The 15,748-nt window shown below is 39.6% G+C and overlaps 1 protein-coding gene and 1 long non-coding RNA gene across 8 annotated transcripts in view; one reads left to right on the top strand and one right to left on the bottom strand.

Annotated features, from left to right (window-relative positions):
- Positions 1-15,748, bottom strand: part of LOC100643794 (nucleolysin TIAR) — a 580,836-nt gene that overhangs the window by 541,876 nt on the left and 23,212 nt on the right. The window lies entirely within an intron of this gene.
- The window catches only part of LOC110119944, a 343,350-nt gene that overhangs the window by 319,020 nt on the left and 8,582 nt on the right, over positions 1-15,748 (top strand). Inside the window, exons 3-4 of one of the 2 annotated variants that reach the window (XR_007223634.1) lie at positions 5,813-5,996; positions 6,309-10,420. This is a non-coding gene — a long non-coding RNA (uncharacterized LOC110119944). Of the gene's footprint in view, positions 1-5,812; positions 5,997-6,308; positions 10,421-15,748 lie in introns of those variants that run through there. The other variant, XR_002308472.2, reaches the window with a different exon arrangement.

Raw genomic sequence — 15,748 nt, 5'->3', positions numbered from 1 at the left:
TATATGCTTTTCGACCACTGCATCCCTTTATTATATGTTATCTCGTATTCATTTGATCACTAATGCAAATCAAATTCAACTACTTTTGGTAATCAAACATGCAAATAAGCCAATAATTGACAATGGTATGTTACCATTCCTGCGTTACAACAATACGTGATTATTCCTATAGTGTACATTGTCTGTATATGTCTCAATTAACCAAATAATTTATGCTTTCAAAACCGTTTTTATTGCTATTAATATAAATATGATTCCCAATTTAATTTTCCATTTTCCATTTTAATCTTTTTAAGAAAGTAACGTTTCTTGAAGCTGAAACTTCCTTTTGCTAAAATGGATATCGACGCTAAACCAAGCGAAGGATGTTAAAATGCCCAAAATCTTATTTTCAAATAATCTGCTAAATGAAATTAAAGGAAACACGATTAGACTTCTTCTAACCCACGAATATAGCATTCGATATAATACACAAGAAACAGTGGCTGTGTATAAATATTTGTTTGAGCAAATTACTTTAATAAATGTCTCTCATTTCCCAACAAAGGCTACACGCCGCAAAACAGAACGCGCGTATTTACATCTCGCACCTCTGATGATGCTTAAGCAAATTCCACTTAAAGACTTACACGGAGCGGATAAAGAGGCGAACAAAAAGAGAACGTATCGTTGATTGCGCAAAGGGTTAAGATTATGTTCAAAGAACGGTGGAGCTGAGAGGGAAGAAAGAGAGGGAGAGAAAAGCTAAAAGAACGGAAGCTTTTGTTCTGTGTTTCGAGTTATTCCCAGAGGACAGATTAACCCATGATGTCTTTCACCCTTCTGGGAAGGTGGGCGGTAAAGAAAGGAAATAACAAGTATAGAAGGTGAGTGGCACAAGGTAGAAAACTTGCCGTTGTATGCTGTCTAGTTTACAATACAGGATTAAGCCAGAGACCGTGCTCCCCTGCTTCACTGCTTCTGTGAGCAAAACTTAAAGCTCTTGATAAGCTCTCCCGTTCTCTTTTTCGCTCTTCAACTACGCAAATCCCCCACTTTCTCAGGTACTTCCACCACGCTTCTCTTTACCTGTCTATACCGCTATACCGCTCGAATAAAAATACTTTGCTCCAACGAAACGAAACATTTGTACAACCGCTACGTTCAGGGCACAACGGACGATTGAAAGAAACGAAGAATATAAGCACAATTGCCGGAAACGGAACTGGTGATGGGGCGAAGCTTGAATCCATGCGCCGTTCTTATTTTAATTTCTATCCTTTCTCAAGCAGGAAACAATCTATGTTAGATTGTACAAGAGGGAGAGAGAGAGAGAGAGACGAAAATAAGAGAAATTTTCAAACGTTTGTTTGTAATAGAACGATTTTCATTGTTCAAAGCGTATTTGCGATATCTTGGAGAACATTACCTGTATAATTTATGCGATGTATTTTTGCGATTTTTTTCTTTCTCCTAAACGATGTGAAGCATTTCATTGAGAACGCTGACATTTTTTCATATAGATTTGAAAATTTATTCTATTTTCTACGCAATGCATGCAGATTTTTGCAGAATCTATTTTTAAAGAGATATTATTATTCGTAAAATCATGTTGATATTATTGAAATAATTTGATGTGTGAACCATATCGTCCATTGTAAGGGAAAAATAATCGGACCAGGCCCCAAGACATGCCGTGACGTCGGGAGACTTCGGAAATATGATTTCATATATGGAATTACCGTTGTGTCTCGGGGAGGAAAATAAGATCAGGCTAAGTCAAGCACATTGTCCTGCGCTGCTGGTGATACCTAAGGGTTGGTTTCCAGTCACATGTCCAAAAGAAATAGTAGCTATAGGCTACATGGGATAGATATAATGTTATGGTACGTTGACCACCACGGTCCATGTAGTTCCTGGGTCGGTGATGCCACGCTACGCTGGATTTACTTCACGTCCTCTCACTCCCTCTACTCTTTTTTCACCCTCGTTTTTACTTCCACCCGACGTAGCTACGTACATCATTCCCTTTTGCATTCTTCATTCCGGCCAATGTTGTAAAAACGCTGCTCCGGCGCTACGGTGTAATCCAATTAGCCTGTTTCTTCTTCGCCGACAAATTAAGCGTAGTGCCTCGCTGAATAAATGTCTTCGTGGCACCCATTCGAATATCGTTTCTTTAAACGCGATTATGTTGTCTAATTGCGAAATTTATGCCAAGGTTGATAGAGTAATTTGGTCTAAAGTTTGTTGAACTTGTTAGCCTATAGGAACAGTGTATGTACGTTTGTTTGATTTATCTTTGGAACAGTGCGGTGTGAAAGTGCAAAAGGAAGTGTCTCATTAGTTATTATACGTGGCGATTTATCAAATGCAAAATATATAAAACTGTCGCGAAACTGATTAACGATTCGTAATTTTTCATGACTTTCTTCGGTCATCCGTTCTAATCACGCAAATGTGCTTACATTTTTTAACAAGTGTTACAGTCTTATTTGCCCAATCCATTTATCTTCTTCGTTCATTCAACACACTCGCTAACATATCGAAATATTCAGCATCACAAATACTAGCTCATATTTGTAAAATTACACGAAACACTTTATTCCTAAACAAACACGTGCAGATGTACCAGCAAAAGATTCCGTGCATTCGAATACTGCATAAATCAGTTACGTTGTACAAATAGAGCGATGATCTTCCAATACCCGCTATCTACCGCAACAATCTCCTTACGCTTTTACATTTTCGTATCCGCGAAGAAACCCTATTTTCCATGTCCACGAATCAGAATTTATCGCGAAAACGGTTCTCGAAATTCCCTGGCATCGACTCCCGACACACGCTGTTACCCGCGGCTGCATTATTTAAATCTGTGCAGTATCGATTTACACGTCTCATACGTAAACGTCGATCTAATTTCCATTCGGTAACAGTGGCGGCGCGAAATAAAGGTTATCCCAGTCGCGGAGCACGTCCCACCGGTGAACGCCATGTTCCTTATTCCGCTTGGCGACCGACGACACGTCGCGTTTTCATTCTTCGGCAAGCGAACTGTTATTGCAAATAGGCGAAATCGTCGTAGAAATCCGCTGCTATGGAGATATCATGCGGCTTGCGATATCGGGTCTGCGCGACGCGGAGAATAATTTTCCCATAGGAACCCGCCATGGACAGTATCGCGACATTCGAATCTGGGAAACCATCGACTCCTTTTCAGGGACGACCGTTTAAGTCTGATGTCACGTGCGAGAATTCTTTACCCGGATCACTGGATTCCGGTATAGGTACTCCACGCCACCATGTGCAACTATTCGGTGTTCTGGTTTCAGCGTAAGTTCATTTCGTGAAGCATAATCAGTCAATATCAGCGCTGTCGTGTATTAGAAGTTCGTATCGGATGAAAAGACTATTGTTGGTAAGTACAGAGGATGGGGCAGTGATCGTAGAACAAGCGGGAAGCGGGTGATTTTATGAGAAAAAATAGAAAGAAAGAAATTTGGCATAATATTGGTTCATCTGTGGCTCCGTTTTTCGAGAAAATCGAGATTTGACAAGTATAATTTAAATTTGGCTTAATTCCGGACTGCACCGGAGTAAATAATCGACAGAGGTTTAAACTGCACGAAGTAAATAAAAAAATAATGAAAATAAGTAAAAAATGCAAAATAAAACTTTTTCATAAGATATTTCATTTTCAAGAGAAACAAATTTGAAAATGTAGTATCGTGCGCGTTAAATAGATAACTATAATAGTTTTGCAATGACTCTCATAAATTCACTAGGCAAAAGAATGTACACTGAAAATATAATTATAAAAAGTACTTGTCTGATCATCCTTTTCTATGATTATATAGGTATTTAGACATTTTTATTATAGTATCATAATGTCATCAAGTCGATGTTATTAATCTAAACAAAGTTAATCTAATGTTACAATATAAACTTCGATCGAAACATCTGAACTGAAACGTATTTGTCCCGTTTGTCCGCAAAATTAACGCCACACGGACACTTTCGTCCTGATGAAATATACCGTTACACGAAACTCGGCTTGTAACAAATTATCTGGTCTTGCAGTTAACTAAATTGTATTTAATAATATCTAAAATATTACTCGTTTTCTATATTTTTATCCTTTGTGAGACTTACATTTTTTTCCATTAAAAGAGCAAATAAAAAGTTAAACAGAAGTAAGAGGATAAATACGGCAAAGTATCGTCAAATAAAATTTGAAAGTAAAATGCAATAAAATGCGAATATATACGTGCCGTGCACCCTAATACCATGGACATTCCATGCTTTGATGTTTTTTTATATCGTTCATATTTTATCAGATAATCGCGCGCAATTTATTCGGAAAAATATTTCTCTGTCACGATATTCATCAATCCGTAAATAAAACAAACGCACCGTTATGCGTCGCGTCGTTTGCCCCGTAAATAAACAAAAATCTTTTATTTTCCGCAAAATCTGCCAAAACGTTTCGCATCTTTACAAAAACAAAAATCCAGTTGCCACAACCATGAAGCAAGAGCAACAAAACCGTTTCATTCATCATTCCCTAACACGTCACATTGTGTTATACACCAGCAGCTCTCCTACATACCTACCATTATACTTTTCTAAAAATCGAATGTAAACGAACACGATCGAGCCAACATCCGTGCAACACAACGGGAACAACAGTGATCGAATTCACCCCAGTCGCTAGTCCGCTAGTGTTTTCCACATACCATCGTCCCAAGTCCCATAAAATAGCCGAATTCATAGAGAAAATACAACCTGACGCTACAACGGCATGATATTCCGAGGTTTTGAGCGGACCACAGCGCTCTTTGTATACTCTTTATACACTTACAGGTGGCGTCGAGATACTATGTTACCGATTGACCGATTTCCCGTGGCGTTAAACACCTGCGTGTGCATACATGTGGAAGCATGGTAACGTGTCGCGTGTCGACACGAGGACAACTAGCCGATACGCAGCGTCCCTGATACTGGCGATGGCGATGCCGGTGGCGGAGCCGGTACTAGTGGTGGTGGAAGGCAACATGCCAAACTGTCAGACAGCTAGCGATGTGCAGCTCGGCTACACGTGTTCACAGGCCCAACTGTAAGCATCCGTATGCCAATACGACGCGGCTCCGACTCACCCTTCGCCCTTTCGCCGCCCAAACGCTTTATACTACGGCTATTTGATAACCCTTTAACGTCACTGTGACCTACTATGCTGCGTTTGCATGCACGCACAGTAGTTCCGGCCACCCACCGCCCGGTCTTAATCACTTTCAATCTCGCTTCTTCGTTTCGTCGTCGGTAGTAGGCAGTGCGAGGCACCGAGACGATTCCGTGGCTACTTTGGTTTATAGTGACGGATAGTTGCCTTGAAATGGCCTATTTCATTGGAGTTGTGTTTCTTAGCGTGAAATATTCTGTTTATACGAAATTCTTGAATATACGTTTCCTAGAATTATGATGGATGTTATTTTTTAAATATTACTGACATTTGTCGCAGATACTTTACAGATAATATTCTCTGTTATTATGTGTACGATCTTCGTCAAGTTTTGGAAACTGTAAATGGAAATTTTGTTTGCTACCTTTATCGAAACGTTGTAACAAAATATGGTAATAGAAATGTATTTTTCTTAAAATTCTTCCGTTTATTGAAGACCATTTCTTTCGTAGTACACAATATAAATTTTTATATCGACTAAATTCAGATTGTCAGAATCTCGACTGAGCATCAGCACGATTTTCAATCGGTCGCGCTGTACGAACCGTAAAAACGTGGAAGCTTTACAATCCTGTAAGTAACGTTCAATTACAGATCCCAGGACATCGGAAGCTACTAAAAGAAGTCTAAAGCAAAAAGCACAAACGAGAGGACGAGGAACAAAAACGAATCGTAAAACGACGGGAGGGATCGAAAAAGATGTAAACAGCGTGAAACCGCGACACTCTCGAGAAACTATGGAAATTCGAAGGTCGTAAGGAGTCAGCAACAGCGAAAGGTAAGTAAGGTTGAAACGTGGCGAAACGCGAGAGCTACTCGATATCGGTAGGGGGCGGACATAGTTATTGCTATGCATATGGTACGTCGAACAATAAAACGGAATAGCAGCGGCGCAATAGGTTCGGTAGGTTGGGACGGGATTTTAGAGTCGGTTTTAATCGGACTATCGAGACTGTGGATCGTGGAACCGGTGAACGTGGCGGGGCGAATTGTACCGAACCGAGCACCATTCTTTCTCTTTCCTCGTTTTCCCGTTCTTCTCGCCCGTTCGCGAATTTCTAAGCGACGTACTTTACAATTTCCCTTTTAGTCCCGTTTCTGTATCCTCTCGCCTGATGCATCGACCAACCGATAGAGGGTTCTTCGATGAGGGAGAAACACAAGTTCCGATCCGGTCAGACGACTTGTGTGCATCTCTCTGAACGTGCACAGCTGGGCTAGGTGTCGTTCGGGCTCGCGTGGATAGGTAAGAAAGAAGGAGCAAAAGAGAGATTTAAAAGCGAGGCTAAAGGGTGCAGGAGGGTAGCGGATACTGGGTTAGCACCGGATTGTATCTACTCGAGCACGAAACGGTTTACATTTACTAAAAGTTTCCAATTGCATGGAGCACACCGGATATCCACTCTACTTTCCTCCTTCGGAGATGTCATTTTACTGGCGGCGATGGCCGGAGAGATGCAAGCGGCGACTACAGAGCCTTTCCTCTATCCCTTCCTCTCTCTCTTTCTCTCTCTCTCTTTCTCTCTGTCTCTGTCTTTTAGCGGCGAACGACTTCAAAGTCGTAGCGGGGAATCGTTTCGCAAATCCTTGGAGGAGGCGTATTGGGCCTTTTCGTACACCAGCACCTCGATTTCACTTCGTGCACTACCCCACCACTCGACTTTGTCTCTCTTTCTGGCTCTCGTTATCTATAATGGGTTTTCGCCGTTCCTTAGCGAACTGCAGAAATCCCGTCTACCGTGTAAACCCGTTCGTCCTTCGGTATTATGGTCTTACAATTATGCAGCGGATTTCACGACACTGTGTCTACGCTGTCCGTTACCGTTCTTTTCTTTACTCGGAGCAACATTACGCTTCGATAGATAGAAGGTCTATCATTGCCACTTAGGCGTTATTTATATATTAGGTTGAAGTATTGATTGAGATTCTTAAAGAAAAAAAAAAAAAAAGAAAAAAAGAGAAAGATTTGCGGTTGTAAGTGGTGCGGGTTCGAAGTCTGCAATGACTAAATTTGACGTTATTTGATATACTGTGGCGAAGCTTGTGAAAAGTGAAACCTCTTCTTCTTACATTATTGCGTTTAATCAATATTCTGCTACGATTTTCGTTAACGAATCACTGAATTGAGATAACTTCTCGTGATCGCTTTGTTACGTGTCAAAGAAGGTACTGATGATTTCACACAAACTATTCTTATATTCTATAATTTTTCTGCGAGGAAGATCTTCTAGATTTCCATTAAAATATCAAGGAATTATCTTAGATAACGTACGAACTTCTTCTACCTTGATCACGGTCTAATTAAACATTCCGATTTTGCTTCGTTATCGTATGTTAATATATTGTACCATGATATACGTTAATATATTTCATATTCTAACTCGAAATTACCATTTCGCGTTGCTTTGACAAACTTTGTCTAACGATCCGCGTAACCGGATATCTCTCCGCAGCCTTGCCAGAATCGCTTTAAAATTACATTGGTACATTCACGGCCAATGTAAACTCCCAGTTCAACGTTATTCCAGCGAGCGAATAAATGCAAAACGGTTTCCCAACCGTGGAGGGCCAGATTTCCTCGGAGAAATAATCGTTGACGAAGGTCGACGACGACGACGACACCCATGGATTGGATCGAGGGTCGGCCAGTGGAAACGGAACGTTAGGGTCCGGGAAAAGCCAGGCGAAAAAGGAAGGACGGTAGCAGGCGAGACGTTCGATGTAGGAGTGAGACAGGGCTGGTTACAAAGTTGCGAATTAAAAATACAAAGAAGAACGAGATAGGCGGCGAACGGGGGTTGAAAAAGGTGGTGAAGGTTGGTCGAGGAAGGGTAAATTTGAGACAAAGGGTGGCACGGGAACAATGCCTTGTAATCTCGAGCCCTTAGAATAGCCCTGCGTTGCTCCGTTCGGCTCAAGCACGCCTTTCCCCCTGCGACCTACAGCGTATCGAAAGCACTGATTTTCGACCGCTTAATACAGGGCCAAGCGGTTAGTTTTCAATCGACGATCTGTTAAAATTATCCGAGTACAATGACAAGGTTGAACGAATTAACTTTGCAAGATCCTGCTAGAAGAAGTTCCGTTTTCGTGAACGATAACCGTCCAAAAAGTAATGAGAAAATAACGGATGTAGAGCTGTTGGGAGGGTGATACGATGGCGAAGGGGAATGGACGAGCTTCGGCTCGTAAAAACACGAGAAGATCTCGTGGCTGTGATCGTTCTTCCATCCTGGAAGAAATGTATGAAAAGCTGGCGAGAAAATAAGAAGCTCGCGCGGAATTAATGTCGCGTTTTATGACCGGCCGAGTGAAAACGATACGATGAGGCGAGCCACTCGAAGCCCATTGAATATGAACGACGCGGAATATTCTGGACTCGATGAAAGCATTTAGTGGACCTGAAAGGTACGGTAATGTGAGTTAAGATAACGATTATTCATTGAAATGAGTTTGAATTAGTTGTTTCCTTTGATGTAAAATACTTTAATGTACGATATGTTTAATTGGCTATATACATGTTTAAATAAGGCATGTTTGTATGTATAAAAAGATGTGAAAGCTTCTATTTTAAATTCCAGCTCATTAAATTAATCGAATTCCGGTGTCATATCATCAAGTTTAAATTTAGTTTCACGAATTATTTTCATCCTCAAGTCACGGTATATCACAAAGTTCGCACAATTCGGAGAAACGTGTTAATTGCGAGGATTTTTCTCTTAGCGTGTGCAACAGATATTAGAACAGTTGGCAACAGCTTCCTATTCATTCAGGCGATGTGGAATAGCGTTTCAAAAGTTCTTCGCGGCAACTTCCGCGGATAGGTACCTAGAAGACGGAAGCGAGTTAATAAAAGAAGAAGAATAACAGGATAATTTACATTGTCAAATTTTCATTGTGCGCCCTCTTGTCTGAATTATCCAGCCGTCTTTCTTCGCTTCGCTCAACTACTCCTTGCCGAGTCGCTACCCTTTCCCTAACCGAATCCTCGTCTCGCCGCGCCATGTTACATCCCCTTGGCAGTCTATCCACAAAGAAAAACTTTTGCGGATTACCATCTCGTCGTGGTTCTTGTTAATATTTATTAGATGCCCAGCGTTGGAAGGCAATGAGGATCGGCAGGATTGCCTCGTGTTAGGGGCAACGTAAAACTTTCGCACTCCAACTCGCCGCATTTTCGATGAAAGTGATTACGGTGGAAAATAAAAAAAAGAAAAAAAAAAGGAAAAGGAAAGGAGAGAAAAAAGGAAGAAGGAGAAACTACATCAGTGTTTCGCGTTGCAACGATCTATGAATATCCAGCTATTTAAGCTCGCTGGTAGACGAACCTTTTCAAAAATTCATTTCAACGAGCTAAATTAATCTCATAAAGTCGTTCCTTCTTTTTTTTTTTTTCTTTCGTTCCTTTCTTTTAGTTTGTACTTCCATTTCCAGCGCCTCTGAATGTTAATTACGTGAGTATTCTGGGGGTTATGCCTACAATACGATAATTTATAACCCGCGGATAATCAAGAGAAATGATTTAACGGCTGTTGTGTTAATTAGATTTCTTGATAAACGCAACCTAACGTTAATTAGTGGAAAGTTATCGTATGATTATTTCGACGAGAAAGGACTCAGGGGTTTAAGGGCGAATATGAGAACTATGAACGATGAGTTTATACCGGTGATTGCTATTTATGTCAGTTATTGCGTATACATTTTTGTGTAGTGTTTTTGAATTAATTGATATCACGCCGCGCATTCTTTTGCATGTTTTTTTAATCGAGCTGCATACAGTTGTTCTGCTGCTTCGGCAATCGTACGTTAATAAGTATTTTATGCATATCGCGCAACAATTACGCTTCAAATTACAACATTCATTAAGCTCCATATATATTCATAAACATCGTTGTGGTATTCATATGTATATTACTTTTTATATTGTGCGTGCGTGTAAAATCATTTCCCTTTAATGACGCGTTATTATACGTCTGCTTTAGCATCTATTTTTTGTATTCTGTAAAATGCACATTTTTTAAAACATAACGCATAGTATACCTTTCGCTTACAGCAATTAACAATACTTTCGACCTTACATCACATTCCTTACAAACCTTCCGTACAAACTGTACCTAATCGTACATTCAGCATTGTATACATATTGTCATCCTCTTTTATTCTATTATTCTATTCTAATCTAATATTACTCTCCGACCAACAATAAATAAAAAATAAAACAACAGAACACTATAATAATATTTGCCGATTATCGTTTCGAAAGGTTGAGATAAGCCTTTGAGATAATGGCGACTCCTTCCCCAGCAACAACACTCGCAGCAAACTGTATGTAAATTTCTTGCAACATACTATTTCCCCTCCCGTGCAAACACGCCAATTCACGTCCCTAAGACTTCGAACTTCTTAACGTTCTAATCACACGGCTGGTAATTGCCGTGTCCCGGCATTGCACGCGCCAGGCACCATTCAAACGGCAGGCATTAGAACGTGGCTGTCGAGTATCACCGTAGAGGAGGGTGGCGCGTAGATGAGCGCTTCGTCGGCGCCGATCTACCGCAATCCTATTCTGGTATAGCACAGCGGGATGTCCACGGTGGTCGTCGCCTCGGTTTGCATTTCACAGCAGATATACGGTTATCTTGTACACGTCCGTGACAAAGCCCGTACGTTTCGGTTAAGCGCTATCTCGACCCCTCGTCCTGCGCAACATCCCTCCCTCATCTGCCGCCGTATTAATTACGGTACTCATTAAGATATCCGGTAATTCGCGGCGAGGCCGAACGCGTCTCCAGCCACGACGCCGGCGAGTATCGGCAGTGAGTTGCGCATGACGAACGAATCTCCACGGTTTCATCCCCGAAATAGAGGATGTAGAAACCAGCTCTTCCGTTTGGCAAAAACGTGATTTTCGTTAATTAATTGATAGATCGTCGGGCTTGATAGGGCGCAATTGTACGTTCTGTGTTTCGTGACCGTAACACTCGTAACAGCGTTTGACGCCGATTTCGAGGAAAATGGAAAATCAAGAGCGGCGTACGCCGCGGTGTATGAATGCGATGCGCGTAGCGAATTACCGCATGTGATCGTCTCTAGAATAATTAAATCTGATGCGAACGCCTGCGAGACTGTGTCACGTCGACAAGCCAGGTTGGACAAGCTAGAACGTTGGTGTGTCGTGGATACCAAACGAAAGACACCGCTGTTGTTTGGAATTGTCGTTGAGAATCGCTAATTCTATAAGAAGATTCTGGAGTTCCAAGTACATTTTATATGAGCGATTCTTTTTTTTTTGGAACCTGAATACCGACGCTGGCTTGCATTCACAGTGGTTGTCTCCTCTTGTTTTCATTGAGCGTAAGAAATATTAGATTCATATGCAAGTTCTGTCGTTTTTTAACAAAATGACGAGTTATTATTATATATAATGACAAATTTGGCTCGAATAATATTTTTTGATTAATGATATCCTTTAATAATTTATTGAATGAAATTCTGTCATAATCGTTGTTCGTTGGGATCGTTGTAGTACTTCAGACGGATAAAATAAAACCATATACACGCATTCCATCTTGTTCAGCGAAATACCAACTTCTCATTAATATAATTACAAGTTGTATGAGCGTAATTAAACCAGTAATACACATAAAGTGATACAAATTATAAATTTTACGTACATTTAGCTACAGATAAAAGAATTCGACAGTAGAACTGCTTGAGAAGTCAAATTTTCCATAAACACCGTCTCTTTCTTCTTTTATCAATTTAGAGTTGATTAAAAATTCTCCGATATTTGAGGCGTGAGATTCTTTATAAAGCAATAAATCTGAAGTATTAGGGAAAGTAGGCAAATTATAAGCTGAGATGCTTCTACCACTAATCAGTAGTTAATTTCGGTAGGTGTTCGAAAATACCACGAAACCGCAAATTTCCATTGAATTTTTGCACGTATAACCACGTATTTTTTCGAAATGTGTAACGTGCCTGGTCGATGACGAAGGAACGACACTAATAAGCAACTAACGGTCAATATGGCATACCGTGTTCACGGGGGGGATGATATAATCTCGACGATAACTAGTGACTCGCATGCGAGTCACGAAAGCGTCGCGAACTTGCGGAGCGACATGCCGTAAGGTCTACGGGTATAAAGTGTCTGCTGTCGAGGTCTCGGTACCGACGAATACTTGTCACGATCGGTTGAATGCTCCAACTTTTAAATGCAGCTATAAATACGTTAAAATTATTCTGCAATGTGAATCGAATAATTATTAAATAATAGAGGCAACGTACTCCAAAGGATGGCGAAATAGTGATAAATATCGAAGGATATATATATATATATATATTGCAAGTAGAATTTTTAAAATCAGAAACAAACATTGTGCAAGAAAGTACTTGGTATTTGCAATTGAACATATGTTGCGGTACAGAAAAGAGATTTGCTTTAAACTCAACATCATGTTCTTACTTAGCGTATACATTTATCATTTTATTTATCTCGCTTTATTTAAGTCGTAGATCTAAATCCATACGAGCTAATATAGTTACTAATGATCCTTTCGCATGGGCACGACCTTAAAATAAATAATAAGCGAATAAACAAAACTACCAATTATTTTTAAACTACATACGTTATTTCGTCAAACTAGGTTATCGCTTAAAAATTCAATTTGAACTTTCACTAAAGAAAATATTCTTTTAACGTAACAACTTCGTTATATTGCAGCAACACGTATACTGTGTAGAAGAATCACACAAGTATTAAATAATATATGATCTCTTAAGTGCTATCGATCACAACTTCCTATGACACTTGCATGAGTGACGGAATTGAAAACACGATAAGATGGAAGGATCCACGCGTATGAGACACATCTACGGTCTAGTCGTTGCGTTGACTCGAAATAATTGATTACTTCCGGGCGGAGCATTTTGGTAATGAAATCGGCGAACCTCGCTCGTTCGCGGCACGAAAGATGGGTGTGTTAACGAGGTTAGAAGGCCAGTTCCGGCCTGTAGTCGGAAGAGAGAAGAACCAGCAACCCCTATCCTCACCAGTTCAAAACCATGGAAAACCATGTTATAACTTCATTGCCCTTTTCGTCAGATCTATTAAACTCAGAAATCTTGCATATTGTTCTTCTTGTTACGCGTCATTCTCCTTTCCTCGAGTTTGGTGTATAATTACTACATTTTATAGTCGTTATTTTAACGGTCGGAAGCAGATTATTACGAATAAATTATTAGTTGATTACTATTAAATACGTTTCCTACTTGAATATATGTCTTCGGTAACTTTCTTCTTGAAAAGATGTAGGGATATTTTGCCATTTAATTTTTGTATTTCCTTTAATTTTGTGAAAGTTAGAAATTTATTCGTACACACAAAGGTATATCAGAGATAATAAACTTATTCGATTAGTCGATTGATTATTGTTATTGATTAAATGTAGCGAGTTAATGGGGTAACTTTCAACATGTTAAAAAATATCTTTTGAAACTTTCTACTGAATTTGTTATCATTACAATGCGACCTTCTTAATAAAATTTTGCATTTTGTGCTCATGCAAACTTGAAGGTAACTTTAAAATATCACGCAATTACACGCCAATGAAAAATTATCAAGAAATAGGAAACATTAGAATATAATGAATTGTGGAAATGCTTGTGTATTTTATTAGAAAAGATATTTATTGTTATATTCCTGCTAGAGAAATATCAGAATTACCAGACTGAAAAAGATAAAGCACAAAATAAGCAGATAGCGCTTATAAAAGTTGTTTAATATGATTCAACGTTTTGTATTTCATTCCTTTTTTTTTTTCACGTTGTTAAGTATTTTCCGCGTTCGTTGATTTTCTCTTGTTTCCTGAATAACATTTCGTATCGCCATCTTGCTGGGCCATTTTTGTCGCTGACCGTACGAGTTCATTTCAGAATCCTTTACACCTCGCAAAACGGAGAGTGCTTAAATTCATAATAGCCGCAAAATGTGGTGCGAATTTGCGATGTGCTAAAGTTAATTCTTGTCGGTTTTAAAGGGGGATTACACGAGCTGACCACACTCGGACCTTCTTCCGGCCAGCGCGTTAACCCTTTTTCCTCTCTGCATGCTCTCGGCTAGATTCCGCATGTTTAAGACTTAATCTACACGACGCGGCCGTGAAATAACTTCAACTGAATCCCAATAAGCAATGCGTAATGTAGATTTTCACGTGGATGAAATGGTACTACCGGTTATAATGGGATTTCGGAATAAATGCTGTTCATTTCTAAGCTCTTGTTGCTCTTAGAGGTTGCAATTTATCGAAATCAAATGATGTATTTTCCTTTACCAGCCAGGTACCCGTACAATATCGCGAATATTGGATGAAGAATGATTATTTATATTCGCAAACACGTTTCGCCACGAATATTGCTTCCATAATAAATTGTAACGTATTGCCTACGATATATATATTTCGGAAAAATTTTTCAAATTGAAAATAATACGTGCTGCAAGTTTAAATAAAAACGTCAGTCAAATACCGTACTCTATTTTTCTTTTAAATTGCTCACACAAATTTTTATAGGGACATGCTTTCGATATTTTCGTTATAAAATACGATTCGAGAGAATTTTTGATACATGTTTAATATTTACCCTGCTCGATATTTTACATTTAAAATTGACTAACAACTAGCTACGTTTCCAAAAATTTATCAATCATAATAATAATCTGATCGAAATATTTTATAGCGTTTTCTTCTAAACCCTATCAAAGTCTGGTCTCGCCGTGTGATGGTTACTAGGATACGCGACACCCTCTCCACCCCGTTAGCATTTCCCGTTTTACTCTTCTCCAGACCCGTTCCTCCTCGTCATCCGCCACATCGTGCGCTGATGTATGATTTAATGCTGGTTTCGAGAGTAGACCGAGGAGAGCGTAGAGCGAGTAGACTGGCAACGGAGTAAAGGGGGCGGGTGGGAAGCACGGGGTGGTTGGGACGGTATAAGGGTTTGCACGGTGTAGTGTTGCAGTGAGCTCATTAATTTACTAGCAAGCGCCAAAGGGTGGCTTAACAAGGCGCTAGCTTCCATTTTATTAGATAAAATTGAAGACACGTTGCAGAATGTGCTTCTTGAACGTGAAAGACTTACGGATGCTATCGAATTCAAAAATGCTTTTGCTCGGCGCATCTTGTGGCAAAACCGTTGCCGTTTAGGCCACTTAACGGATAATCACCGATTAAAATATGATTAGTCGCGTATTGCGTAAGACGTTGTTTGTCACGCATCAGCCAGCTAGCTTGCTCGTTTCTTAGCTAAAAGATATCCCTGGAATTAACTATTAATAGAGAAGATTAATTTTAATTATATCAGTTTTAACCGTTGGAAAGGATAAATGCGATATAAGGTATATAGGAACAGTATTTAAAAAATTATTCAGATACTAACAATATATATTCATCGAATAATGTATTAATTTAAATTTTCTAGAATCGGGAAAGCTTCTTATTCAGGATGAAAGATATATATATCATTGAAGAA

The sequence above is a fragment of the Bombus terrestris genome, chromosome 1, assembly GCF_910591885.1.
Source record: "Bombus terrestris chromosome 1, iyBomTerr1.2, whole genome shotgun sequence".
Lineage (NCBI taxonomy): Eukaryota > Metazoa > Arthropoda > Insecta > Hymenoptera > Apidae > Bombus > Bombus terrestris.
This window is presented reverse-complemented; position numbering and strand designations above follow the sequence as displayed.